At 35.9% G+C, this 26,917-nt stretch overlaps 1 long non-coding RNA gene across 1 annotated transcript; it reads left to right on the top strand.

The window, feature by feature from the left end:
• The first annotated feature begins 7,628 nt into the window (after positions 1-7,628).
• On the top strand, positions 7,629-9,592 carry LOC147516925 (uncharacterized). The gene is made up of 3 exons (XR_015213766.1): positions 7,629-7,723; positions 7,883-8,055; positions 9,480-9,592. It is a non-coding gene; the product is annotated as an uncharacterized LOC147516925 (long non-coding RNA).
• The last annotated feature ends 17,325 nt before the right edge of the window (positions 9,593-26,917 follow it).

Below are 26,917 nucleotides of genomic sequence, written 5' to 3'. Positions count from 1 at the left end.
AAACAAGAACTTTTATGAAAGGGTGAGACAAGGGTTTTTCTTTTTGGCTTTTGGGTTTTTGTTCCTAAATTACTTATGACAGAAAAATATAAACTATAAAACTACTAAGAAAAATCAATATGACGAAAGTGATCCTCCCAATAGAAGATGCTTGAAATTAAGTGATTCTAATTGAAAACCTGTGTGGGATTTGGCTTACCCTAGATTGTGCGCTTCCTTGTTTTGCAAGAAAGCAAATCTAGTGAAGAGGACTAGCTCTATTACTAGATAATCTAGTCTCTTCTCTCCTAATCTCTAGTTAGCCCTATTTTGTAGCTATTCCAACCAGAGCGAAAGACGAAGCTCGAAACAATTAGAAATCACCCATAGAAGGAAAAAGTTTTCAAAATCAATAGCTCTATCTGCCAACCATCTCACAGTATGACATGCCTATGGAAGACGAGACATGCTAAACAACCATGAGAGACAACCGTAAGACACCTTCACTAATCCCATCGCCTTCTGCTTTGTTTCACATATCTTCTTTGTAGAGGAAAGACTACTCAGCGTCAAAGGTGAGATTGAAAGAAAAATGCTTATGTAAAAACAAAAAATAAGGAAATGAAAATAAAGACAGGAATTGTAAATGACAGGAATAGAAAAGCTATTCTAAAAAGAAATGTAAAATAAAGAAAAAGAAAATTATATAATTGCTCCATAGGGGTACACTACTCAAACTACAAGTAAAAGTTCTAACAAGGAATATGCAAGTATACGTGGACTCAAGGCTCTAGCACTTACAACCACACACTCCAAGTAGAGGGTCCAGTTATCTTAATGATGCACTCCCATGGAATGCATCAAGAAAACATAACTTGAATCTTTTATAGTCAGATATTCAAGACTATATGTGGGGTCGTTTTGAGTCAGATTCCCCAAGACTATGCATATGAGATGGATGATATGCTATTAACTATATACTAATAGTCTAAACAATTTGAGATCTTTATAGAAAAACATATGAAAGTATTTACCCCCAAACATAATAAAATGATGCATTTGGAGTGTAAGATGCAGAATAAAAAAAAATTGTAAACCGTCATGAAACTTATGCAGAAACCCGTCATGTTTGAATTGTCTAAGAGAGTGTGAGTATGGTAGTAGTTGTTCTTGATGAGGCTTAGATGATGCGACATATGGAAAACTGGGTTTTTCAACCACTTGAATAAAGGGATCATCGTATACTGTCAAGAACTCATATTCCACCTTAGATTCTATTTTCTCTTTTTCTAGCACTTCAATCAATATAGGGCTCTTCTCAACTGGAATGATAGTCTCGGGAGTTTGTATGTTGGGCAAAGTCTCTTTACTGGGAAGGTTTAGAAAATTCTAAAGGATTTCAAAGATAGTTAGCTTAAATACGAGCTTGAGGTTTCTTTGAAATGGTTTAGTGGTGCAGTCCTCAGAATTTGGTGGATTTTTTATGAATGGAGGTTGGCTTTCGAGAGGTGTTGACTCGGGGTAATGATAGTCGGGTGGTGGTTCTTCATATGGTCTCGAGGACTTAGAGAACTCTTCATCTAGCTTTGGCATTTCCAAAATTTGTGGTTTATATCGGTAATATTAAGGATGTTACAAATTTGTTCCATCGATAAGTCTTTAACAGCCAAACTAAAATTAGAGCCACTTTCCACTATATAATTTATATCCTCTTCTCCATGCACTCCATTTTCTTTGTCCTCTTTATCTAGAACTTCATAACTTTTCTCAATTTCATCATCTAAGTTTGTTGAGTTACTTTCCAACACAGGTTCTAGAGTTTCTTCTGCTGGAGTGGTCTCATCTATATAGTCATCATCATAGAATCTGGAATTCACACGATAGTCAGGTGGATGGTAATGTGGTTTTAATTGGTCATAAATATCAAGATGGGCTTTAGCAATTGGTTTTGTTATAGCAACACCTTGTTCCTCTTGTTGGTTGGGTTCTGGACTGGTGGGAAAAATATTAGTCTCAGATGTGGTATCGATTGAAATGGATTGAAGAAAATAGAAGGTCTTAGCTATTTGTTGTATTTAAATTGTTTGCTCAACCATTGCTAGGTAAAGTTGGTATGTGATTGATGGTGGAATAGGATATGAATTAGATATGGATGGTGATGTGAATGGTAATGGGCTTTGGGTGAAACCGCACTCGGACTGACCATATGGATACATGATTGGTGGTTAACTATCTGTGATGGAACTCCATGAATTGTCTGACCAAGGACTTAAAGCCAAAATCAAGAACTATATTGAATGGGCTTATGTCAAAAGCCCACAAGGTTGTTTCTAGAAGGAAGGGCATAAATGTAAATGGTGTCATATATAAACCAAAGATATGGAGAGAATTAGATATCCAATGTTTTAGGATCCAAACCATTTGGTTTGTTAGGAGTAGTGTAACCTAAATTTGTATTAAAGTCTTTTTATTTTCTTTTATTTACTTTAATTGCATTTTCCATTATTGTTCTTCAAGTTCTTCAATCAAAGTTTTAATCAAGTTTCTATTCTCTACAAAAGTTATTTCAAGTCATACAACCTTGTTTTCATTGTTAGTTCATTTCAATCACCATCAAAACCAAGCTATGTTCATTTGACAAGTTCAAATGAATGTAATTTGGTGAGTTAGTCTACTTTACCAAATCCATCTCTATTCCCTGTTTTAATCCTTGTTTTCATTTTCATGTTTTAAACCCCCATCCCTTTAGCAGTGTTTTCCACCATTAGAAAGTTTAGAAGAGTTTAGAGAGAGTTCTTTCAATCCATCCAACCATTCCTCCCACCATAAGAGTTTAAGATGAACAACAAACCCAACTCCCACTTTCTCAAATTGTCAAATGGCACCGCCGTCATGGATTCAAATGGGAAGAGGAAGATGGAGAAAAACAACATTCATTGAACCCTTCTTCTCAATCTTCATTTCAATTTTTTTTTTTTAGTTTTTTTCTAAATTTCGTTACTGACATTTCGTTTTTGTATGTTTCCAGTACATTTCTGCGCAAACGGAGCCCGATAGTAGCACGGGACGAACTACCAGAATTTGCTGTAGAAAACATAGTGCAAACGGAGAAAAAGAACCCGCGCCGCACCTGTCACACGTGCGCCCATGCATGAAATGCACTCGCGTATGTTAGACACACGTCCGCGTACTACACGCACCTGCGAATTGTTGCCCCGCGTCCGCATTTGACCCGCGCCGCTCTTCCTTTGACCTGCGCCACACCTTCTTTTTCTTCGACGAAGATTCCATTGGCTCAGAATCTTCGTATGTAAGTCCAATTTAATTCCCCCAGGTCTTTTTAATTCATCTGTTTGTAGATAAAAAGTAGATAGATTTGCAAAGTTTGAGTTAAAAAAAAAAAAAAAAAAAAAAAAAAAAAAAATTAGTTAATTTTCACTATTTGATAAATGTTAGATATTTAGGATAATATCATATTTTAACATTATCTTTATTATGTTTTTTATTTTTTTTAGTATAAAAATAATAATAATATATTAATTAGGGTAAATACAAAATAGTTAGAGTTTTGAAAGTTTAGTCTTTTGGTTTAAGTTTACTTACCAAGAGTTGGAGATTCAACCAACTTGGACCGGTTGGATGTGCGAGGCGAGTAGTGTAACATCACGCTCGCATATCTCAACCCAACTTGGGGTTGAAGTTCCAATCTTTGATGAACACTTTCTAAGCTTTTATATATTTTGTTTAATCATTAGTAAATAGTTAATTAGCTAAACGTAGTAAATTTTCGTGTTTACCGCTTTCATAGTTTTAAGCCCATGAAAGCAATTTTGTTTTAGGCCCACGAAGGCAACCAATTGTATCTTATTGGCTTTGCCAACATTTCAACCCAACTTGTGGGTCTTAGTTAGATTAAATTTGTAACCGTAAGTAAAGGCTCGAATGGTGGGTTGACACGCAAGACACTAAACACTTCGTCAACCCCACCACGTCGCCTTCACCCCAAGGGTTGTGTATGCACACCTTGGGCGGTAATTTCTAAACCTCCTCGCTACAAAGTGTAAGAGGATACTTGTGTGTTACTAAGCATGCTTTGATGATTGTGTGATTTACATTTCAGTCTCGTCTTTACACTAACGCTAAGGCTAAACCCAAGCCCTAAAAGAACAAAAAGTAGATTAAGCCCCACTTTAGAGCCGACGTTGCATGAAATGTTTGTTTCATAGACCAAATTAAAAAGATAAAATCAATCAAGCAGAGCCAATTTAGTCACGTCCATCAGGACAAACATCTAGCACGAACAAAGAGAGTAGTAAACTACCAGATTCTAGTAGACTAACCACTTTCCTCACTCCCTTCGCTCAGAACTACCGTGGGTGAGATTCTTGGTGGCACACCATCTAGTGAAGAAGCGATCTTCTCCCTCGACGTATGTAGTTCCCAAAACCCAGTTTCGCACCCACTATTAAATTCAAACAGGGCATAATTCTAATCTACAGACATTGCATGCAAACTTTTCAAAAACTTCAAAGTCACAAATGAATTTCTACAGATTGTGCATTATTCTTGTTTGAGCATTCATGTCTTATCAATATGCATCACAACCATCATGGAATTACAATACAAACCCAGAACCTTGTTCTTGTTGTGGTAGTCTGTATCATTGGGTATCTCAATGCATATCATATACCGAGTTCGAGCCTCCTATGGAATATTCTTAAGATTATGAACCTCAATTTTCAAATTTCCCTAGTACCCAATACACGCAAGAGTTTTCTAATCATGCAGACAATTCATGGAATTCCAACACAGATAGTCAACCACCATTCATGTATCCATATGGTCAGTTAGAGTGTGGTTTCACCCAAATCCCATTACCATTCACATCACCATCCATATCTAATTCATATCCCACTCCACCATCTATCACAGACCTACTTTACCAAGCAATGGTCAAGCAAACAATTCAAATACAACAAATATCAAAGACCTTCTGTTCTCTCCAATCTATTTCAATCGGTACCATATCTGAGACTAATATTCTTCCCACCAGTCCAGAACCCAACCAAAAATAGGAACAAGGTGTTGCTATAATAGAGCCAATTGCTAAAGCCTATCCTGATATTTATGACCAATTAAAACCCCATCACCATCCACTTGACTATCGTGTGAATTCCAGTTCTTATGATAATTACATGCCTAAAGTTACAGTTTCTCCCATTTGTCTTAATACACCCATGGATGAAACCACTCCGGCAGAAGAAACTCTAGAACCTGTGTTGGAAAGTAACTCGACAAACTTGGACGATGAAATTGAGAAAATTTATGAAGTTCTAGATAAAGACGACAAAAAAAATGAAGTGCATGGAGAAGAGGATATAAATTCTATAGTGGAAAGTGGATCTAATTTTAGTTTGGCTGTGAAAGACTTATCGATGAAACAAATTTGTGACATCCTTACTATAGCAGATATGAACCACAATCTTATGGAAATGCCAAAACTAGATGAAGAATTCCCTGAGTCCTCGAGACCATAAAAAAAAAACCACCACCCGACCATAATTCCCCCGAGTTAACACTTCTCAAAAGCCAACCTCTATTCATAAAAAAAATCCACTAATTTCTGAGGATTGCACCACTAAACCATTTCAAAGAAACCTCAAGCTCGCACTTAAGCCAATTGCTTTTGAAATCCTTCATAATTTTCTAAACCTTCCCAGTATAGAGACTTTGCCCAACATACAAACTCCCGAGACTATCATTCCAGTTGAGAAGATCCCCACATTGATTGAAGTGCCAGAAAAAAAGGAAATAGAATCTAAGGTGGAATATGAGTTCTTGAGGGCATACGATGATCCCTTTATTTAAGTGGTTGAAAAACCCAGTTTGCCATATGTCACATCATCTAAAGAACAACTACTACCACACTCAGACTCTCTTGGACAATTCAATGACGGGTTACTACATAAGTTCCATGATGGTTTACATAAGCTTTCTTTTATCATTCTACATCTTACATTCCAAATGCATCATTTCATTTTGTTTGGGGGTAAATGCTTTCATATGTTTTTCTATAAAGATCCCCAACATGTTTAGACTATTATTATATAGTTAATAGCATATCATCCATCTCATATGCATAGTCTTGGGGAATCTGACTTAAAATGACCTCACATATAGTCTTAAATATCTTACTATAAAATATTCATGTTATGCTTTCTCGATGTATTCCATGGGAGTGCATCATTAAGGTAACTGGACCACTCCACTTGGAGTGTGTGGTTGTAAGTGCCGGAGTCTTGAGTCTACATATACTTGCATATTCCTTGTTAGCACTTTTACTCGTAGTTTGAGTAGTGTACCCCTATGGAACAAGTATACACTTTTTCTTTTCTTTATTTTACACTCTTTTTAGAATAGCTTTTCTATTCCTGTCATTTACAATTCCTGTCTTTATTTTCATTTCCCTGTTTTATGTTTTTACATAAGCATTTTTTTTCAATCTCACCTTTGACGCTTAGTAGTCTTTCCTCTATAAAGAAGGGAGATGAAACAAAGCAGAGGGCGATGGGGATTAGGTGAAGGTATCATACGGTTGTCTCTCATGGTTGTTTAGCATGTCTCGTCTTCCATAGGCATGCCATATCGTGGGATAGTTGGCAGCTGGAGCCCTTAATTTCGAAAACTTTTTCCTTATATGGGTGATTTCTAATTATTCCGAGCTTCATCTTTCTCTCTGGTTGGAATAGCTACAAAATAGGGCTAACTAGAGATTAGAAGAGGAGAGACTAGAGTATCTAGCAATAGAGCTAGTCCTCTTCACTAGATTCGCTTTCTTGCAAAACAAGGAAGTGGACAATCTAGGGCAAGCCAAACCCTATGCAGGTTCTCAATTAGAATCATGCACTACTACAGAAAGACACATATACCACGGTATGTATGAATTTATATACCACTGTTTTTGTAATAACAGTGGTTAATATTTGTATACCACGGTAGAAATTGATCCGATTTTTGAGATCTTAGTTTATACCACTAATTTACAAAAATCGTGGCATATTGATAGTTTATACCACGGCACATTCATTTTCCACTAATCAGTTAAGGAGTATCCCACTGTTTTCTGGCGAACAGTGGTTTATATTTCGGCAAATTATAATTACGTGGGGATAGAAGTTATATCAAACCAAAAAAAAAAAAAAAAGTTCCACTTGCTCTAAACCGTCGGTGCTCAAGCTGCAATTCTCTTCCTGCGATTTACTTCTGTAGCTTTCGTTAACTCTAGGGCATAATTCTCAAACCCGAACTTCACAAGATCGTGCCGCTTTTTTTTTTTTTTTTTTTTAAATTTCTTCATTCTCATTTGGTAAGAATTTCTCGATTAGACTTCGAAATTGAAAGTGTGTTTCCTTTTTAATTACGTATGTAAAATCTATTAGTTAGAATTTATAATTTCCACTTTAAAATTTCCAGTATTTAAGCTCTGTTTGTCGTCAATTTAATCAGTTTCTTCAAACTTTTCCAGTAATGGATATTTGACAATGGTGTTTTATTTGATTTTGGGAAGTTTGGTTTTCTTATTTCAGAGAAGTGTGAAATGGATATTTGACAATGCTTCATATCCACTCTACAATGAATCGGATTGCCCATATATTTTTGTTCAGTTAGCATGCTGGAAGCATGGGAGGACAAATTTAGAGTACTGGAATTGGAGATGGGAACCTCATGACTACAATCTCAAGAGGTATTAGTTACATTTGTTTAGCGGTCTTATGCTAAATACCAGAAAATTGCTTTCTCGCTTTTAGCTTGTGTTCTTTGGCCGCATGTAATATTGCCTACCTGGATACCTAATAGGTGCTATAAAATGAGATTGAAGTTCAGTATTTCTTGTGTCATTTAGGTGGAATGCAACTGAGATGTTAGGAGAAATTGAGAGGCAAGAGTCTGATGTTTGTGGGGGATTCACTTAACAGAGGTCAGTGGATATCAATGGTCTGTTTGTCACAGCCAGTAATTCCGACTGACTAGATATCCATGTCGCCTAATTACCCACTAACCATTTTCAAGGAAGAGGTAAGCCAAACTTTTCTTTTTAAGTTTTTGTGGTAAATTTCATGTAGCTGGAGCACGATACTAACAATTAGTAGTCTTACTTGGCATTAAAAAACTTTTACGAATTAAATTCAAGAGGGGTTTTTTTTTTAGAGGGTTGGATATTTGGCAATTTAGGTTCTCTCTGTGTTGTTTCTTTGTGATGATTCACTGTAGTTGGTTGGTTATTCTCTAAATAGCCGCTTGTCTTGCTCTTAATGCTTTCGATGGAATGAATGTATGGGTTGGCTGGTGTGGTCTTGAAGTAGGAAACAATGACCAAGTAGCACCCTCTAGGTTCAGGACTTGGAGGTTCTTGGATACAGACATCTCTACGTCGTTCTTGGAAGTATCAAGAAGAACTACATCTGAAGAAGTGGTGGCAGTGAGACAGTGTGAATTGGTTTCACTTATGCTGGAATGGATCCAGGCCCTCTGTCTCTCTTGCATGGTGTCCCTCTGTCCCTCCCTTTCTGAGAGGAGTTCACGCTGCCCGCCCTGAACAAATAGGGACCTGGGAGGATAACCGTCAAGCCGAACCGGAGACGTGCCTCAAATGAAATGAAACGAGGGACACCGGCGGCAGGACCTTCTCCCCACAAGTACGAGTTTCCTTCCTTTCTCAAATTCCACTAGCGTGATTTCAAAGCAGTCTTTCACTTTTGAGTGATAGAATGAACTCTCCTTTCAAGCATTAGCTCTCCAAAAGAAAGAAACTAAAGTCGGTCGATAATAGATATCATTGAGCTCCTCAATTGTCTCACTAAGTAAATTGAATCTTGAATAGTCAGGCTGAAGCTAATCTTGTTTCTCTGGGTCATTCCTGTCAGTGGTTTTTATTGATCTCTTGCCACTGCTAGAACGACTGGGCTCTTCTAATGTTTTGGTTTCTTCTTAGAAAGGGTCAATTTGCGGTTAAAGTCTGACTTGGTTATAGCATTTCTTGCTCCCCGTCTTTCTGTCCATCCAAAAGTGAAAAACCTCCCGCTGTTCCCGACTTAGCCTCCTCCTTCGATGCGGTAGATCAACAGATTCTTCAACCGACATCGATCAAATCTTGGATTTTGTTCATTTTTTACCCCCATTTTAATCGGTGCTCTTCTTGAAACCACCGGGCTAATCATGAGCCCTTTAATATAATAAAGGGTTTTTCAACAGCTAGGAAAGAATAGGCCAACTCGTTTCAGACTTATTTATAAAATGCTTACATCGATAGAGTGTTTTACAACAACTCACACTAATGTGGAACAAACTAATGGTTTTCTTATCCATTTTGTTATGTCCCCTCTTTGATGTAGCATTTTAAGTTGTCTTTCTTTTCTTTTCTTTTTTCGCTTTCTTTTAGTTTTCCTTTAGCTAATGGTTTGCCTTTGTAAGCATTGAAATTAGCACTTTTTCTGTTTTAGGGTAATAGAACCCAGGCAAAAGGGAGTGAGCAATGCAAGCACAATTCTTGAGTAGGCTAAACACATGGAGAGAGCCTCATAAATTCTATTAGTGAGAATTTGAGAACATTGGGGCTGCGATGGTGCTTTAGGGAAAAAAAGGAGACGGACTGCTTTCCAGCTGTGTTTTGACAAGGTTAGAGTCACATTTAGCTTCAATGACCTTTACAAAATAGTCAGTGCCCTACGTCTATTTTCTAATGAATCTTGTTTTGTTGCGTTTGGATATCAGAGTCACGAGTTATGCTCTACAGAAAGTGGGCTATTCAAACTGAATTTTGTACTCAATATCTTTTTACTTCAATTGATGGTGAATTATGTTGTACACGTAGATGTCACATTGATTATGCAATATATTTTCATTTTCTTTGTGTTTCCTCTTTGTTGGCATTATAACCTTTATAGGGCACATAAGGAAGAGTATTGAAATACTAAGGGTTTGATGCTTGTAAACTATTTGTGTTAAATTTGAGAGGGTCAGACACTTTGAATGACCCTCATTCTTTTCTTCCTTGTTGGTTTGGGAAAATATTTTCTAGTTGTTCTAGTCTGAAACTTGGATTGCACTCTCTATAGGTAGCGTGTCTTGTTCCTGACTCCCTAATTTGCTTAACTGAATTAATGTGTTGTTGCTGAGAATTGTTGTTGTATAGATGTCTTCATCTGATTGCATTGCATTGTTCAATAGAGATTGTAAGTGATAGAGAGATGGAACAAGAGTTTCGGTTGCTTATTAAAAAGTGCTAAAATTGAATCTATTATTTGTTGTTTCTCGTTATATTCTTTTGTTTCAGGTTAAAAGGCCAATCAAGGGATCCTCAATCAGGTTTGTTTCATTTTATATTTCTACAATCTTTTGTATACTTAGTTAATTTCTATCTGAGAACATAAATTTTCAGTAGCACTCAAATCTAAAACACCTATGACAGATGCTGAAGGTAATTGGTGAAGAGTGTTAATTGTGTTGAAGATAATTAGTAAAGAGTGTTAATTGTGAGCCACATACAGACCTTGGAGAGCCTTCTACGTTATCCGGATCCTCGATCTAATATTGGGTGCTAATAATGTAGCTCATTTTGATGTAGAAGCAGAGTCACAAGGGGTGTCGCGTTTCTTCTTGTGGTAGCAACTCGGTTAGTCTAGTCAAAGAAGAGGTACATTTGGGGAAGAAGATGAGGTGAGTAGCTTATATGACACATTAGACTTTGTTGGTGACCCCTCGGGGATCAAACACTGAATATATAAGGGCAACGACTCGAGCAATCTTGTTAGAGAATTTAGGGAAGCTCAATTTATTTTCGGTGACATCGATAATCGAAACCAGTGGGATTCAATGCAAGGATTCAGTTTTTCCCGATTCCGAGGAAATAGATGAAAATCCTTGATGAGGAATGGCGTTGAAGACCGGAATGATAAAACAAATAGGGAACACTGGTCACAATTGTCTTCAATTAAGCTCATCGAGGAGTGTTCCCGGATGATATTGAACCTCTAGTTGAAGACTTAATGAAGAAATCCAGCCCGATGAAAATCCCTAGAAATCGAAAATGTGCGTAAGAAGAGGTTGAGTGGATGATAGAATCTTTACCCAATTTTCGGTCTCACATAGACAATTTGGAGATGTCGATGTAATTCATCCACCGAGCCAGTCTCTAGATTTACATTCGAAAGTTTGAGGCGGGAGTTTTCGAGGAAAGATGTTTCGTGCTCTTCATTATCTAATTTAGACAACGAAAGTGTAAGCTTGCAGGCTTAACATCGCAGAGCCGAGGACACACGGATTTGGGAGGAAATAAAAACATGTCAAACAGCAGGTTTAGTTGGTAAGAGGGCTTTGGTTCTCGCGACTTCTTTATACTCCTTTAATCACTAAAAGAACTGAAAAGATAAGAATGGGAATCTTATTTATTTTGTCCGTTTTTGTTGAGAGATATCTCTATGCAAACGCTTGCTTTATGAAGGTATGGGAGCGATGCGACTTCTCAAGTATTTGATCTTTGGGAAAGTAGATTTGGAAAATTTTACTTCTCCGGATCCCCAACTCATGAAGAATAATGATATTATTGTTAGAATTGGGGCGCTTATTTCCCATGGGATCTTCTGCCGCTGCATCTATTATATCAAAGATGCTCTCACTAGGCCATGACCAAAGCATTGTACCGGAAGGAATGATAGATGTGGACCAAATTGAGAAGACTGTTGAAGGGCAACTAACAAGAACCAATGTCCCATCTGGTGGAAGCCGGAGTCTCGGCCTTTCAACTTTCGGAAGATCAAGATCTGCGGAGTCCTATTCTACCACCTCGAGGACGGCACCACTAACTCGATTGTATGAATGCTTCAGTTAGAACTAGTGATGCTACAGTGCAATAAAAGTGTGCAGATAGTGAAAGTGCTAAAAAAAGAAGGTGAAATCACTTGTTCCAACATCCGAAAGCAACCGGCAACCTTGAATCAAGGAAGGTCGGAATGTTATAACCTTCACATTTTCAACCGCTATGTTGGGGCAAAGAGGTTTGTAGTTATTGTTTTATTATCATCATGGTCTCTACTTTGATCTTAGCTTGGACTTTTCAGTTCTTTTGTAGACTTGACTTATTAATGATTACTCAAAATAAAATATATGTTTATGTTTATTTATTTATTTCTTTTTTCAGGTGGATGCTAGAATTTATTTATGGAAATGGGACACTTTCGTGATAGTTGTTTCGATGTTGATGGGACAATTACCGGGTGATTTTTTTAATCCTTTTTCCATTTTAGGTAAAGTCTGCTGATTTATATGTTTCAAACTTCCACTAATGATTCAGAGTGAAATTATGTTACGTGGTTTTATTTATTTGCATCTATTGTAGTGATTTTTAGTAGGCTACCGAAAGCATACATATTTGAAAATGGGTGTGTCTGATAATATTGGCCATTTGATTTATGCTATGAGGAAATTGTATTTTCAAGACTATATTGTCGTGTAGATGGTGCGAAAGAAAATGTTCATATACACTTGAATTGTGCGCTCTAGGATTCGGAAAAAGGATTAATTTCTTGAAATTTGCATTTTGGCATCGTCTTGCCCAAGGTGATGTAAATAGCTCCAATCCATCAAAAGATTTGTTTGAGGCAGTAGAGAGGCTCTTTAATGCACTTTTTATAACATACATGGCATTTTTTGTGGATGGGTTGGCCTAGCTTGTTTATGCATGTACCTAAGTTTTGGTTCTTTGTATGTCATCTAAGCACCATCCTTGGAGCATGTGACTGTTTCATGTAGGTTTGGAGTTTATCCTCATGCCAACATTGATACCATATATGTGAATTAAATGTTTTGCATTTATCTTATTGTGAAGTGCGGTCCTCACATTGCAAAGGGTTGATGGGAAATGAGTTCCGCTGAAGTGGGACAAGATCAAGGTAAACAAATCCTACACATTATTGTCTTTTTCTTTGAAAAGTATATGTTTACATATGTTGTGAGTCTATATGTTAAGGCCCATATCAACCAGGTGGCACAGAGTGTGGGTATTATACAATGAAGTTTATGAGGGAAATAGTAGAAGCTTGTTCAACTGGATCATTTGAAAATAAGGTATTCGAAAGTTTCGACAAACACTTTATTTGGCTCAACGACTTCGTCTTATTCTTATATAGTAACTCCACATGTTGTGCTTTGACTCATCCAGATAACAAATTTAGAACTGAAAGAGACATACACGCAAGATGAACTTGACGGTGTTCGACTCGATATTATTCAGTTCATCCAGGAAAATGGGGTGTTTTAGTAGGGGTTTAATGAGGATGAGTTTTAGCTATGTTCGGACCCCTCCAATTTAATTTATGAGTCTTACCTTTTAATTTATGAAAAGGAATTTGAAGTTTGTTTTCTTAGTGCACTCAAAAAATTAATGGAAGTTTTTTTTTATTATTATTAACTTTTTTTGCAATGTTTGATAGTTTATTGTACATTTTGGAATTTGTTGGGAAGATGAAAATGTTGTATGTAGGCAGGCTGTGTAAATTTTGTTATGTAGGTTCGGTTTTTAAGTGGAAGACTGTTACTAGCATTATTATTAAAATATATACCACAGTTTGGCATAAACCGTAGTGTTTAGTATAACTATATACCACGGTATTATAACACATACACCAATATAAACCACGGTTTCAATAGCTTATATGCCACGGTTCTGTTGACAACCGTGGTATATAATGGGCATACAAACCACGATTCTTTGAAAAACCGTGGTATCCGTTAAACATATATACCACAGTTTTGCTATTATTATATACCACACCACCTATTGTCACGGTTGTATAACAGTGGTAAATATATTTATACCACACTTAAAAACAGTGGTATAAGTGTCATTCTGTATAATTTCAAACATTTTTTCATTCTATTGGGAGGATCACTCTCCTCATAGTGATTTTTCTTAGTATTAGTTTTCTCTTTTTCTGTTATTGTTTTAAGTAATTTAGGAATAAAAACCCAAAAAGCCAAAAAGAAAAACCCTTCTCTCACCCTTTCATAAAAGTTCTTGTTTTTTCTGTGCTTATAATAGAGTTTCTCGTTACAACAATACGTACTTATGTGATTTTCCAAAAACAAAACTGGCAATGGATTCCAGATAGACCAACCCTTTGAAGTACACAATCTCCATTCTTCTAAGGGCGGTTTGAGGATCAGTTATGTGTTATTAAGGGTTATCCATATCACCATGCACTTTCTGTCTCAGCTTAACCCACATAGATACCAATTATCCCTTATGCACCAACATGCCATCAAGAAGTCTGTGCGTTCAATATACCAAATGCACCATGGAGGCAACAGCTAAAGCCACAAACCTAACCACCTCCAGGTTTCATCAAACCACCAACTACATTTAGACAAGGACAAAATATCTACAGCAATCAGAACAGAGCATTGGTTCCACCCCATTTTAACCAAAACTAACAAAATCCACCAAAGAGACCTAGTTTCACCATCCACTAATGTCCAATCAGATAAACCATCCCACTACGTTCTACGCAATAAATCCTATAACACACATAACTGAAGCCACAGTCTGACTGGATTGGGTTCAATAAAGAGCCAACACGAAAGTTGCCTAAGATCACTTGTTTTGTTTTCAAACTTAGTATTAGAAATCACAGCTTTTATACGAGTTATCTTTATAACATCTCTACATAGTTTTCAAAACTTGAGGATATAAAAATTAAAATCTTCCGCCACAGAGTAACCAAAATGATACTGGATAAACGTACGATTTTATCTTCTTGTAAAAACCCTCTATATGGTTAGAGATACCTTTTGAGAGAGAGAAAAATCATGGTAGAATAATTATGTAGCTTACTATTAAGATAAACCATGTATTTCTTGTTCTATATCAAACAACTCACACCCCAAACTTATTTGGGGGTGGGTGGCGTATTTTCATAACGAAGAACATAGTACAGGTTCCTGCTGTTTTTGCTCATGTTCTTATGGTAATCTCTTTCCTGAATGTAATTTGGTGAGTTAGTCTACTTTACCAAATCCATCTATGTTCCATGTTTTAATCCTTGTTTTCACTTTCATGTTTTAAACCCCATCCCATTAGCTAGTGTTTTCCACCATTAGAAAGTTTAGAAGAGTTTAGAGAGAGTTCTTTCAATCCATCCAACCATTCCTCCCACCATAAGAGTTTAAGATGAACAACAAACCCAACTCCCGGCAACGGCGCCATTTGACAATTTGAGAAAGTGGGAGTTGGGTTCGTTGTTCATCTTAAACTCTTATAGTGGGAGGAATGGCTGGATGAATTGAAAGGACTCTCTCTAAACTCTCTAATGGTGGAAAACACTAGTAAAGGGATGGGGTTTAAAACATGAAAATGAAAACAAAGATTAAAACATGGAATACTTTGTAGAGAATAAAACTTAATTGAACTTGAAATAACAACAATGAAATCAAACTTGGATTGATTGAAGAACTTGAAGAACAATAATAGAAAATGCAATTAAAGTAAATAAAATAAAATAAAAATACTTTAATGTAAATTTAGGTTACACTACTTCTAACAAACCAAATGGTTTGGACCCTAAAACATTGGATAACTAATTCTTTACATCTCTTTGGTTTATATATCTTTGCCCTTCCTTTTATACGCAACCTTGTGGGCTTTTAACCTAAGCCCATTTAATATAGTTCTTGATTTTGGCTTTAAGTCCCTGAGTCCATAGCTTTTCGCTTTAAGTCCTTGAGTCTATAACTTTTAGCTTTAAGTCCTTGAGTCTTTGAGAGTTGATTTTGAATTTCTGGGCACTTTTGCTCCTAATCTAGAATCTTCCCAAGCAGCATCAATAGCAAGCTTTTTTGTGCTAAAATGCACATATTAAGAATATACATCCTAAATGGCATGTATCTTGCAAACGGTAGCAAAAGCTATAAGTTGTTTGTTCGTTAATCATAAGAATGGCATATTTGAAGCATTGTAAAGGTAATATAATGCACATTTAGGGACTGATCACCTACCTTGGGTGTGAAGTAACCCAAAACATGATAATAGAAACTACTAGATATAGATGTCCACACTTATAGAAACGTGGGACTTTACGTATAGGACATATTCTAATACTCCCCCTCAAGCTGTAATGCTGCAAACTATGCAAATTACAGCTTGAATGGTAGAAAGAAAATATAAGAATACAACTCCCCCTTTTGCATAGAACTGTCTTTAGTTGAAGAACCCAAACAACTGCTGAGGCGAGACATTCTGGAAAGTGAAATTGTCGGTGTAAACAATGGCCTAACCTGAATACTGAAGTTGTACCACAATCACAAACTAAAATATGAGTGTAGTTTAGGCATGACTGCAACCTGAGATCGAAATGAATTTTGAATAGTGTAGTGATGATATGACTACAACCTGAGAGATGAATAGAAAGCTCGTGCTTTTCAGGCAAAGTGCTCAATAAGAGATAGTAAGAGTCAATGAAGCACCTGAGTTCCGGGCACCACTGCGGCATAAAAGGAATCAAAACCTGAAAAGTTGAACCATCAACGACAACAGCATATAATAAGCTCCTCAATAAGAAGACTAAAACATAAAGTCGGTGAAACACCATCGAACTTAGAACCATGACATGAAAGGGAGTAAAACCCTTATAAGGGAAATTTTATGAAACGTGCAAGTTGTCAAGAAAACCAAGCTTAAATAGAAGCCTCCAATCAAGATACCAAGGTGGAGACATCTGAAACAGTACTGAAAACAGAGAAAAGATAATGCGTCGCGATATACACTAGAGCGCGTGCTCCCCTTGACGAAGGCAAACCTAAGCGCGTGTGCCCCTATGGAGAATAATGACAGTGACTGTGAGATATAGAGATATAGAGATGAGGGTGTGCGCGCCTCTACGAAGGTAATTCCTGAGCCTGTGCGCGCCTTGACGAAGACAATTATGAGCGTGTGCACCCCTTGACGAAAGCAATTTTGAGCGGATGCGCGCCTTGACCAATACTTAACAGAGAGATTGCGGAACCTTGAATACTGACTTCGAACCATGGAGAATAATGAATAGTAACGATGAATAGCGTCGGCAAATAGTAATGATGAACATAAATAATGAATAGTAATGGTAAATAGTGTCGGTGAATAGTAAATCCATCTAGAGAAAGAATGAAACTTGAATCGAGATAGAAGAACTTCTTCTTATGAGAAAGATTGAAATTTGACTTGAATTGAATACTGAAAATTGAAAAAGAATTGATTTTGATTTTAATTTTTTTTTTTGGATATTGATTTTAAGAGATTCCTCTCCTAGCATACCACTGAACTTTGATTTGAACCTGGCTCTGATACCATGTTAAATTTAATGTTATTAGTGATACTAGGAGAGTTGTGACATTGATAGATGGAGAGATGCCAAGAAGAAGAACAATGGAGAAGAATAGAGATTGATTGATTGAGAGAGTTGAGTTAGAGATTGATTAGGGTTAGAGTTCAGAGTATTAAGTTCTCTACCCAGAGTTATATATTTATAAAATATGTCCTATATGTACAGTCCCACGTTTCTATAAGTGTAGACATCTATACCAAGTAGTTTCTATTCTCATGTTTTGAGTTACTTCACTCCCAAGGTAGTTTAGTATAAATATATAACTTTGGGTAGAGAACTTAATACTCTGAACTCTAATCAATCTCTAACTCAACTCTCTCAATCAATCAATCTCTATTCTTCTCTATTGTTCTTATTCTTGGTATCTCTCCATCTATCAATGTCAAAACTCTCCTAACATCACCAATAACATTAAATTTAACAGAACTCATGTATACTAATTTTTCTGATAAGAATGCAAATTAACAGCAGATCAATCTCTAATATTAAAAGTCTAATCTAGTATTGTTTAAACGCTCCATTCGTAGGGTCCTATGCTAATAATTAATTTTATGAAACTTTCTATCTAGTAGTTCTATAATCTTTTAAGGCTTTTAATGGCCGAGGAATCACGTACTAGGCCAAATTGATAATCGATGCAAAATTGTGAGCTAGATATTTATAGTTTCTGATAATTAGGTGGATATCGGTAGATCATTCACAGCTCAAAACAGTCAAACTGCAGAAGAAGACAATGCTTTGTGTTCCTAGAATTTACAAAATAGGTGGGATATGTACCTAAGTACCTTGGCAGAGGCGCAGAGCCAAAGGAGCCTACTCAAGAGTCTTATTTAATAAGGCTTATCTCTCCGTTAATGTTCCTTCATGGCCGGACCAGCTAGAGCTAATGGCACCACGAAGTATGTAAGAAAATTGTCCATCCTAATTAAGTCTAAATTCTGTCATGTAGGTAGGCTTACAGCAGATTAATTGCGGCATTGTGGTAAATGAAATCAGTTTAAAGCCAAATTAATTTAGTACTACATATTACCAGTAAAAATATTTTCTGCGCGAGTCCAGAAGGATCGCACATTATCAAGTAGTACAGTGACAATATGACATCATTAACGAATAACTTAGCAAACAAAGCTGTTATTATACTCAAGATGATATAACTAATGGAATCATGCATTGAAGCAGGAACCTATTTCATGCGGAGTACAAGTGTCATACTATCATGGACTTGGTTCCAATCCCACATATCGAGCTCCGTGGCCTCTACAGTTGAATGAAAAACAATTAAGTTGATCCATTCAATTCGATAAATCTCATCAATAAGGAGTGCAGAGGTCCTCATAGGATTTTTGAGTTACTCAAATTTCAATTAATAGTGTATGAAATTTCCATGTATTTAAATTCATACACTTTTACATTTAATTATTTCAATCAAATTATTCTTGTTATCGATTTATTTCCCTCATTACATATAGATATACATTTTAACAGTAAAAAGGGAATCTATTTAGTTTTAATGATGAGAGCTTCCCTATGGAGATTTATATGTGGTTAATTAATGGATGGCTGGCAATTGGCAATCCTGTGATTAGTGGTTTTATATGTAAAACCGAAGAATAAAAAGCCACAAAAAACAGCAAGATTTGTTGATATTGTGAGAAATGGCACAATATATCTAGCTAGTCTCCGTATGGTACCGATACACCAATACGTATATCAGTAACGTGTTGTGTCTTTCAAGAAAACTACTGAATATTGAATATTGATAGAAGTCATAGAACTCACCTAGAACACGAGCTTGCACCTAAAAGTTAAGTGATGTAAATCTCTAAGACTAGATCTAGAGTGCCTAGCTATAGGCAGAGCAATTTCTATTTAAATATTCCGAACAAAATCTCTCTAAAAGGTAGGCTGTAGAGGCATGCCAAAGGCACACTTAAACAATAAAACGTGTAGCATACGACATGTCGAAGCATGGGTGCATTCAATGCAGGGGCATTTCTAGTATAGAACCATACATAGTACAAAATATCAGGATATGGGTATTTATCGATACTCAATTTCTTGATATGTATCATAGATATATCCTTCTCTTTAGAGATATTTTACATTGTTTGATATGCAAATATCGTGGATATATCTAAACTATCGACAAATATCGTGGATATTGTGGATATTTCTTGATATATCACGATATATCATTTATATTTATTTGAAATATAATGGTAAATATTAAATAAAATTATCATCTAAACAAAATATCGCCAAATATCTCCAAATATCGCAATATATCCTAAAATATTGAAAATATCATAAATATCGTTGAAATATCACCGATATTTGTAGTTGTATATATCTCTAAACTTATCACAATATTTATGTATCTTTTGCTGAAATCTCAATATTTATCACGATATTTTGTACTATGGAACCATGAACAAGTCAGCAGGTATGAGTAGCTTAAGATATAGTTTCCAAGAGTGAAGAGTTAATTAAGAAATGGCCAGAATCAAAACGTTACCATTTATGGTAGTATGTTTTAATAATGATATACATACTTGGCTCATTTTTCAGCTTTAAAGTTCGTAGACTACAAGTCCTTTTTTATTTGACTAGCGAGCCGGAGCAAAGAGTCCATTTTTGCTGCAATTTCGGTAATGGTTAGTTTGCTTCCCGCCCAATGGAGGCATGATATGTGTCCAGCTAACTAAACAAAAAGTACATCAAAAATTGGAACCGTTCTGAGTTTGTTTTCTTCCTATTATGCCCTCTCCTTCTCCTTCCCCTGTCCCGTACAAAATGAAACACTAGGAAAACTTTTATAAAACTCCCACTAGCAATTTCATCTAATCAACCTGTCATGTGACAGAAACCAAAAGAAAAGCTTACCACCACGTTTTCTTCTCTTCTAGCTAGACAGTCTTCTCCCCTTCATTATCACTCTTTTAAAGAAAATTTAAACCAAAGACAACAATCTCCAACAACAAATCATGTTTCGGTCTTTTCAGACTATTGTTTTTCTGATTCTTCTTTCCAATTTTAGTAGTTTTGTACAAATCATGTGTTGCAAATTTTAGTTGATTGTGAAATTTTGGTGACTCTGATGATATTACTTCTACAAAAGGGTCAATTGAAATGTTTTTAATTTAGTTATTTTACACAAAATCATAAGAGTGTATGTGCTTCGAGATAAAATTTGTCGCCATTTGCAGTGCAACTTCTAATGCAAAAGATGCAGCAAAGCAATTGAAAAATTATTTTCTCTTATTTCAACTGGTGGGTTTGAGGACTTGAGGTAGAAGGTAAGGGCATAATAGGAATATAAATAATTCAGAACAATACCAATTTTCTAACTATATTTTGTTTTGCTGGATGGACACGTGTCATGTCTCTATTGGGCTGAAAGCAAACTTAGCGTTACCAAAATTGTAGTAAAAATAGACTCAACGAGCAAAGGATGGAAGGAATATTACTTGTATAATTTATTCAAGTTGTTGTGACAGCAGGGTAATTATCGATTCGGTTAGAGTTGGTTAGAGATTCTGTTTTATATATGTCAGAACACTGGAAACTTCTGTGGAACTTCTATAAATATTTGGAAAGGGAAGTCTGATGTATACAATTCACTTTCTCATTTGACTCATTTCTTATGTTTGTTCTGATTTTTTGAATCACGTTATGGTGTAGACCGATGACGCGTACTTCATTTCAACTTCTTAAACTTAAACTGTCATTAAAGCTCTTTAAACGAAGGTCAAAGTTGTTCAAGATTTTTTCAATTTGGTTAGTAAACATTCATTTTACGAAAAATGATTAAAAAAGGTATCGAACTTTACAAGTTTTAACAATATGGGGACTAAATTTTTTTTTCGGTCAAATTGGGGACCAAACTTTTTCATTTTTGCAATGTGGGGACTAATTACACATGTAGTCTAAATTTCTCACACGGTGTTTCATAATTCACAAGTTGCATACATTGTTATACACTTTCTTATCAAAGTATATCCATGCTACAACCTCATGACCATAGATTTTAATTAGAATTGTGAAACATCGTGTGAGAAATTTAGATATCATGTTATACATGTCCCCACATTGCAAAAATTAAAAAGTTTGGTCCCCAATTTGACCGAAAAAAAAAAGTTTAGTTCCCATATTGTCAAAACTTGTAAAGTTCGATACCCTTTTTAGTCGTTTTTCGTTCATTTTATTCTAGTTTAGTTCTATCACTTTTTCATCAAATTATTACCTTAGATCTGTTGATTCATCTTCAATTTGTTAATCCCATTTGTTAAATCTCGTTTAGATTTCAAATTCTTTATGTGATTCAAATCTTCTTTGATTACAAATTTAAATTGAGAAAGCTAATCATCTTCTTTTCTAGTGATCGATAAATATTGCAAATTTGTACGGATACAATTATCTCAAGACAACTTTCTTCTTGGAAATCCTTGTTTGCTACTTGTACTTAATTCAAAGTTTTGAGTTAAATGGATATAAAAATGGTTCCACACTAGAACATCATTACTCGCTAAGAGTGATGCCGATACAACTCATGAAATGAATTTTACAAACTCATATGGAATTTTCTTAGGTGGCTGGCTTTCAATTATTTGGAATGAATAGAATAAGAGTCGTGTTATTGACGGACCCCATTTTGTGATGGGCAGACCCCGGCCCAATTTGGGGTTTGTAATTGTGTTGGACGCAACCTAGAGTGTTGGGCAGCCTCCATCACCAAAGCCCGATAAAAAAAAAACCTGGAAATAACTAGTTACCTTCTTTACATTTAATACATCCTTCGTCTCCGTCTCCGTCTCCTCTACTCCACCAACTTCATTCTTTACGTTTAACACATTCCAGCCTTCGTCTCCATCTCCTCTACTCCACCAAATTGTGTGAAATTATTGTTTTGAAGGTCCAAAGTATTGTTTTGAATCAAATTAGTGTTCGCCACCATTGTTGTTGGTCTCATCTAATTTGAGTTTGGGCAACCGGCATTGTTAAGAAATCATTGTAGCAAAATCGTTTTCATCTTCTACTGAGAGGTAAATAGCTTCTCCTCAACTATTCAATTCTTTTTCAACAAATGCATCTCGTTTTGTTGTTTGATTGTATTAGTAATTTATTGTTTGAAAATTGTAATTGAAGTAGCATCTAATGATTATGTTATATTGTGATCACTTTGTATTTTGTATTTTGAATGTAACTTGATTTAATCAGATTTTGAATGTAAACAGACCTTAAATGTAATTGATTTTAAATTGTAATCAGATTTTGAATGTAACTTGATTTTGAATGCTTCGATCGCATTGTGTGTGATTATGATTAGCAATTATATGAGAAAACTCTGAAAACCCACAAATAGTAGAATCTCCTTCAGTTCTCCTTTCGTTCTTTTTATTACCCTGTGCTCCTTTTTATATATCTTTTAGTAATAACCTTGTTCGCACTTTTGGTTTAAGTTAGTTGGTTAATTTGCTTCTATGTTCATTCGGGCACACTGATAGAATGTTCTAACTTTCAGTTTTCTTCTACATTTGTTGATGGTGATTCATTTGATTTGATACACTGTATATCTGTTAACATTACTTCTATCTTATCTAGCTAGTTCGGTTGACAATATGAGTCTTCTTTTGTCATTCAATCTATGTATATTATTAAGTCCTAGATTATGTGTAATGCCTCCATTTAAGGGAATTTTGAATAGTGCAGCATTGTTGGTTTATTTTGGTATATATGTGTATGTTAAGAAATGACCTTTGTACTAATTTTGATAGCTAAGTTGAGTTGTTGTTTTTCTCGAGACGTTATACTAAGTTTAATTTTGCTGCACTTTTTTCGATCTAGTAATAAGTTTTTTTCTCAAAAGCTTTATAGTTGGACGTCGTTGCTTTTTCTAAGGTCTCCGAGTTTATTATATGTTTTGATTGTTTTAAAAAATGATCCAAAAATGCAGATGTTTTAATATTCATTTAGTTTTGATTCAATTTTTGTTATATATACTAATACTACCGTGTTCTTCATGATCACTGATGAGAGATGTCAGTTGAAATTTGAGGATGAACTGATGAGGAAACTCTGTTTTGCTACGTTGAAGTACCAAAATTAAGTATTGAAAGTGAACTTCATATATTGAGATATAAGATAAATCTAGAAAAATATGTTGTATGCTACTGCCAAATGAAATATGTGTGAAAGAGCATTGTTTTGAGGTTATATATAATGCCTCCATTTAAGGGCTGAGTTTGAATTTTGAATTGCAGCATTTAGTTTTGATTCAACTTTTATTATATGTACTAATACTTGTTTTTTTTTTTCCTATTTATTTTGTAGCAATGCCTTGAACAAAGAATGTAGCAAAAACTTTCTACACAGGTGCTAAGAAGTTGTTAGGTGGGGAGAGTAGTAGTTAAGGTCGCGGTGAGGCGCCTAAGAAAAAGAGAGAAATGGGAAATAACACCTCGGCATCAGTCCGTAGAGGGGATCGAAAAGCGGATGATCCCAGCAATATAGTTGTAAGTGGTGTAGAGTTAGAAAAGAAAAATAGAAGAAAGGGAAATGTTGTAAGTGATGTAAGCAATAGTGATACGGATAGTGATTTTAATGTAGATTTAGAAGAAAAAGATGTAAATATGGATCATGGGAAGAGTGTAGTTGTAGCTGATGATAATGATGATGATGGTGAAGAAGATGACGAAGAAGGTGTTGATGATGGAGAAGAGGAGGGTGAGGAGGAGGAGGACGATGTCGAGGTAGCCCCTGTACCTCCACCGGCTATTGTGAGAAAGTCTAAGAATGACTTGGAGTTCCAGAGAAGAAATTATGGAGGTGGCCCTTATGGGTCAAATCTTTTGTATGACTATGCGGTGCACGTGGCTCGCGATGTTTGGGAGGGGCAGGTAATATCATATAGTATCTATTAGTATTTAAGTTTTTTTATTATGAAACCTTGTGCATACATACTGAGTTTTGGTTATTTTAGGCGGATCGAGGAGCGTTGAAGTGCAATGGGCACCTAACCAAGTTAGTACAATGGGATATCGTCAGAGAGTGTTCAGACTGCTCAAATTTTCATGAGAAGCTTCAAAGGACCGGCTTATGTGCTCTAGTATTCGGTGTATATAGGCATCAAGATCCTGTGTTGGTCTCTGCGTTTGTAGACAGGTGACATCCAGAGACCAATACCTTTCATATGTCGTGGGTCGAAATAACAATCACATTGGACGATGTTTCCCAACTCCTAGGAGTTCCAATCAGAGGCAAAGCAGTGACTGGGGACACTGATTTGAATCTGGAATAGACAAAGAAACTCCTCCACAAAGATCTTGGCATACCCATTGACAAGATAGATGCGGAGATGAAAGCCAATAAGTTCACTTCCAGAGTTAGGATGGATTTCTTGTTGAAGCAGTTTGCTAGGAAGGCGACGGATGAAGATTTATGTAATGGAAATGGGGTTGTTGTGAAGAAGGTGTCAACCCATAAAGAGTTGTAGTTTGCTGTAAGAGCTTATCTCTTATTTTTCTTTGGATGTACTGCCTTCACTGACACATCTGGAACTGAAGTTCCTGTTTGTTATCTGAGGCTGCTTTTGAAATTTAATGAGATCAGAGACTACGCGTAGGGTGCAGCCTTACTGGCATACTTGTATAGGGCTCTTGGGACTGCGACAAGTGCCAAGGTGAAGGGTGTTTCAGGTTATTTAACTATCCTATAGGTATGAGTATTTTCGTTTTTCTTTTCAATGTTAATTTTATCTATCTATTAGAATGTTAACTGGGTGTCTATATTAATCTAGGCATGGATCTATGAGTACTTCCTGAGATTCAGGCCATTCCCAAACTTGAATTATAACTTGAACATGTCGCGTACTCATAAACACTCAGTTGAGCTATGCTAACACAACAGAAGCATTGAACTATACTCGAGCAATACTTGATGATTAGACTTATTCCGATGTAAGTATTTGGGTTTGTAAATAATTATATTTATTAATTGATTATTGGAGTACGTGGTTAATGATTGATTTCCTCAATCATATGCTATTTGACAGGTTAAATGGTATCCCTATGATAATGTCCGAGCCACACGCCCGGTGGATGAAATAGCTTTTTTCGAGGGATTTATATGTTTTCTTGATGTTGTGGAGCATTACAATGTTTCTAGGGTTATGCGTCAGTTAGGACATGTTCAGTTTGTACCCTCAGATCCCCCAAGACCAAAGACCTCGACGAGAACCCTTTCTGGACGCGGCTACGACGTGAAATATAGTATTGTGCATGCCTACTGGGGTAGATGGCAAAATCACGTGATACAACCCCAAAATTGAGGACCTACTGCTACTTATCCATGGGAGTATGAGAATAGGTATATGTATTGGTAAGAAAAGCAAACTCATATTCGAATCATTAACCGTGATCTTCCTATTCACTTCTCCCTACAGAGTCGTCCATATCATAATCTGGTGAGTTAATATTCGAACTTTAGTTTTTTCTTTTTCTTTTGGTCTTTTGGAAATGTATATACTAATGTAGTTTTGCATTTTAATTTTGGTAGCACCCCATCATCGATGAAACTACTTGCTTGCTTAAAAGGGGACTTCAATTGGGTGGGACTGCGATTCTAAAGGAAGCACGGGACGAGTTCATAAATGCATACAATTTGACCTAGTACAAGTTATTTGGTGGACGATATCGCGCATATACATCTTAGATAGGAAATTTGTTGTTTTGGATTTAATGTATTTGGTGTCTAATGTATTATGAGATTTGATATATGTAATTGTGGATCTTGATGTATTTTTAAGTTAAACGGATGTCTTCGTATTTGTCTTAATCTTTATTGGTTGTTTTAGATTTGTATTACTCTTTATTGGTTGTTTTGGATTTGACAGGGATATGATTTTGTTTGGATATGAAAGTCCCAAAAAACCAAATGAATTTTGCCAAGTTTTTGTCCCAAATGACGTGGCCACATCGAGAAATCCACTCCCAAACGATCTGATGGGATCGTTGCAAAGCTAAAATTCCAACAGCATCAATTTTTTTGTCTCAATTGATCTCACCACATCGAGGACTTCACTTCCAAACGACCTGGCCATATCGTTCCAGAGCCAAAATTCCAGCAGCATCAAAGTTTTGGTCCCGAACGATCTTATCACATCAAGACACTTCAAGCATAAACGATCTCACCACATCCATGGTTTTTAGTTCCAAACGATGTGACAACATCGAGAGACAATAAGTCCAAACGACTCCATCACATTGTTCCAGAGGCACAAATTTTGATACTTTTAAACAAATGAATTGATATTTGTGCAAATTTTCAAATAATTTTAGAAAATTCAAAATTATTATGATTGAAATATTTTTTATTGGAATATAGTTATTCTATGAATATGTTCAAAATTTCGATTTGGATACGAATTTTTCGTCCGAAAACACTTCTTCATAAACCCTAAACCCTAAATCCAGTGCAAATAGTTTTTAATGATGAAATTATGAGTGAAATATGTTTGAAATGAAAATAAC

This window comes from Coptis chinensis, chromosome 2 (genome assembly GCF_015680905.1).
Source record: "Coptis chinensis isolate HL-2020 chromosome 2, ASM1568090v1, whole genome shotgun sequence".
NCBI lineage: Eukaryota > Viridiplantae > Streptophyta > Magnoliopsida > Ranunculales > Ranunculaceae > Coptis > Coptis chinensis.
This window is presented reverse-complemented; position numbering and strand designations above follow the sequence as displayed.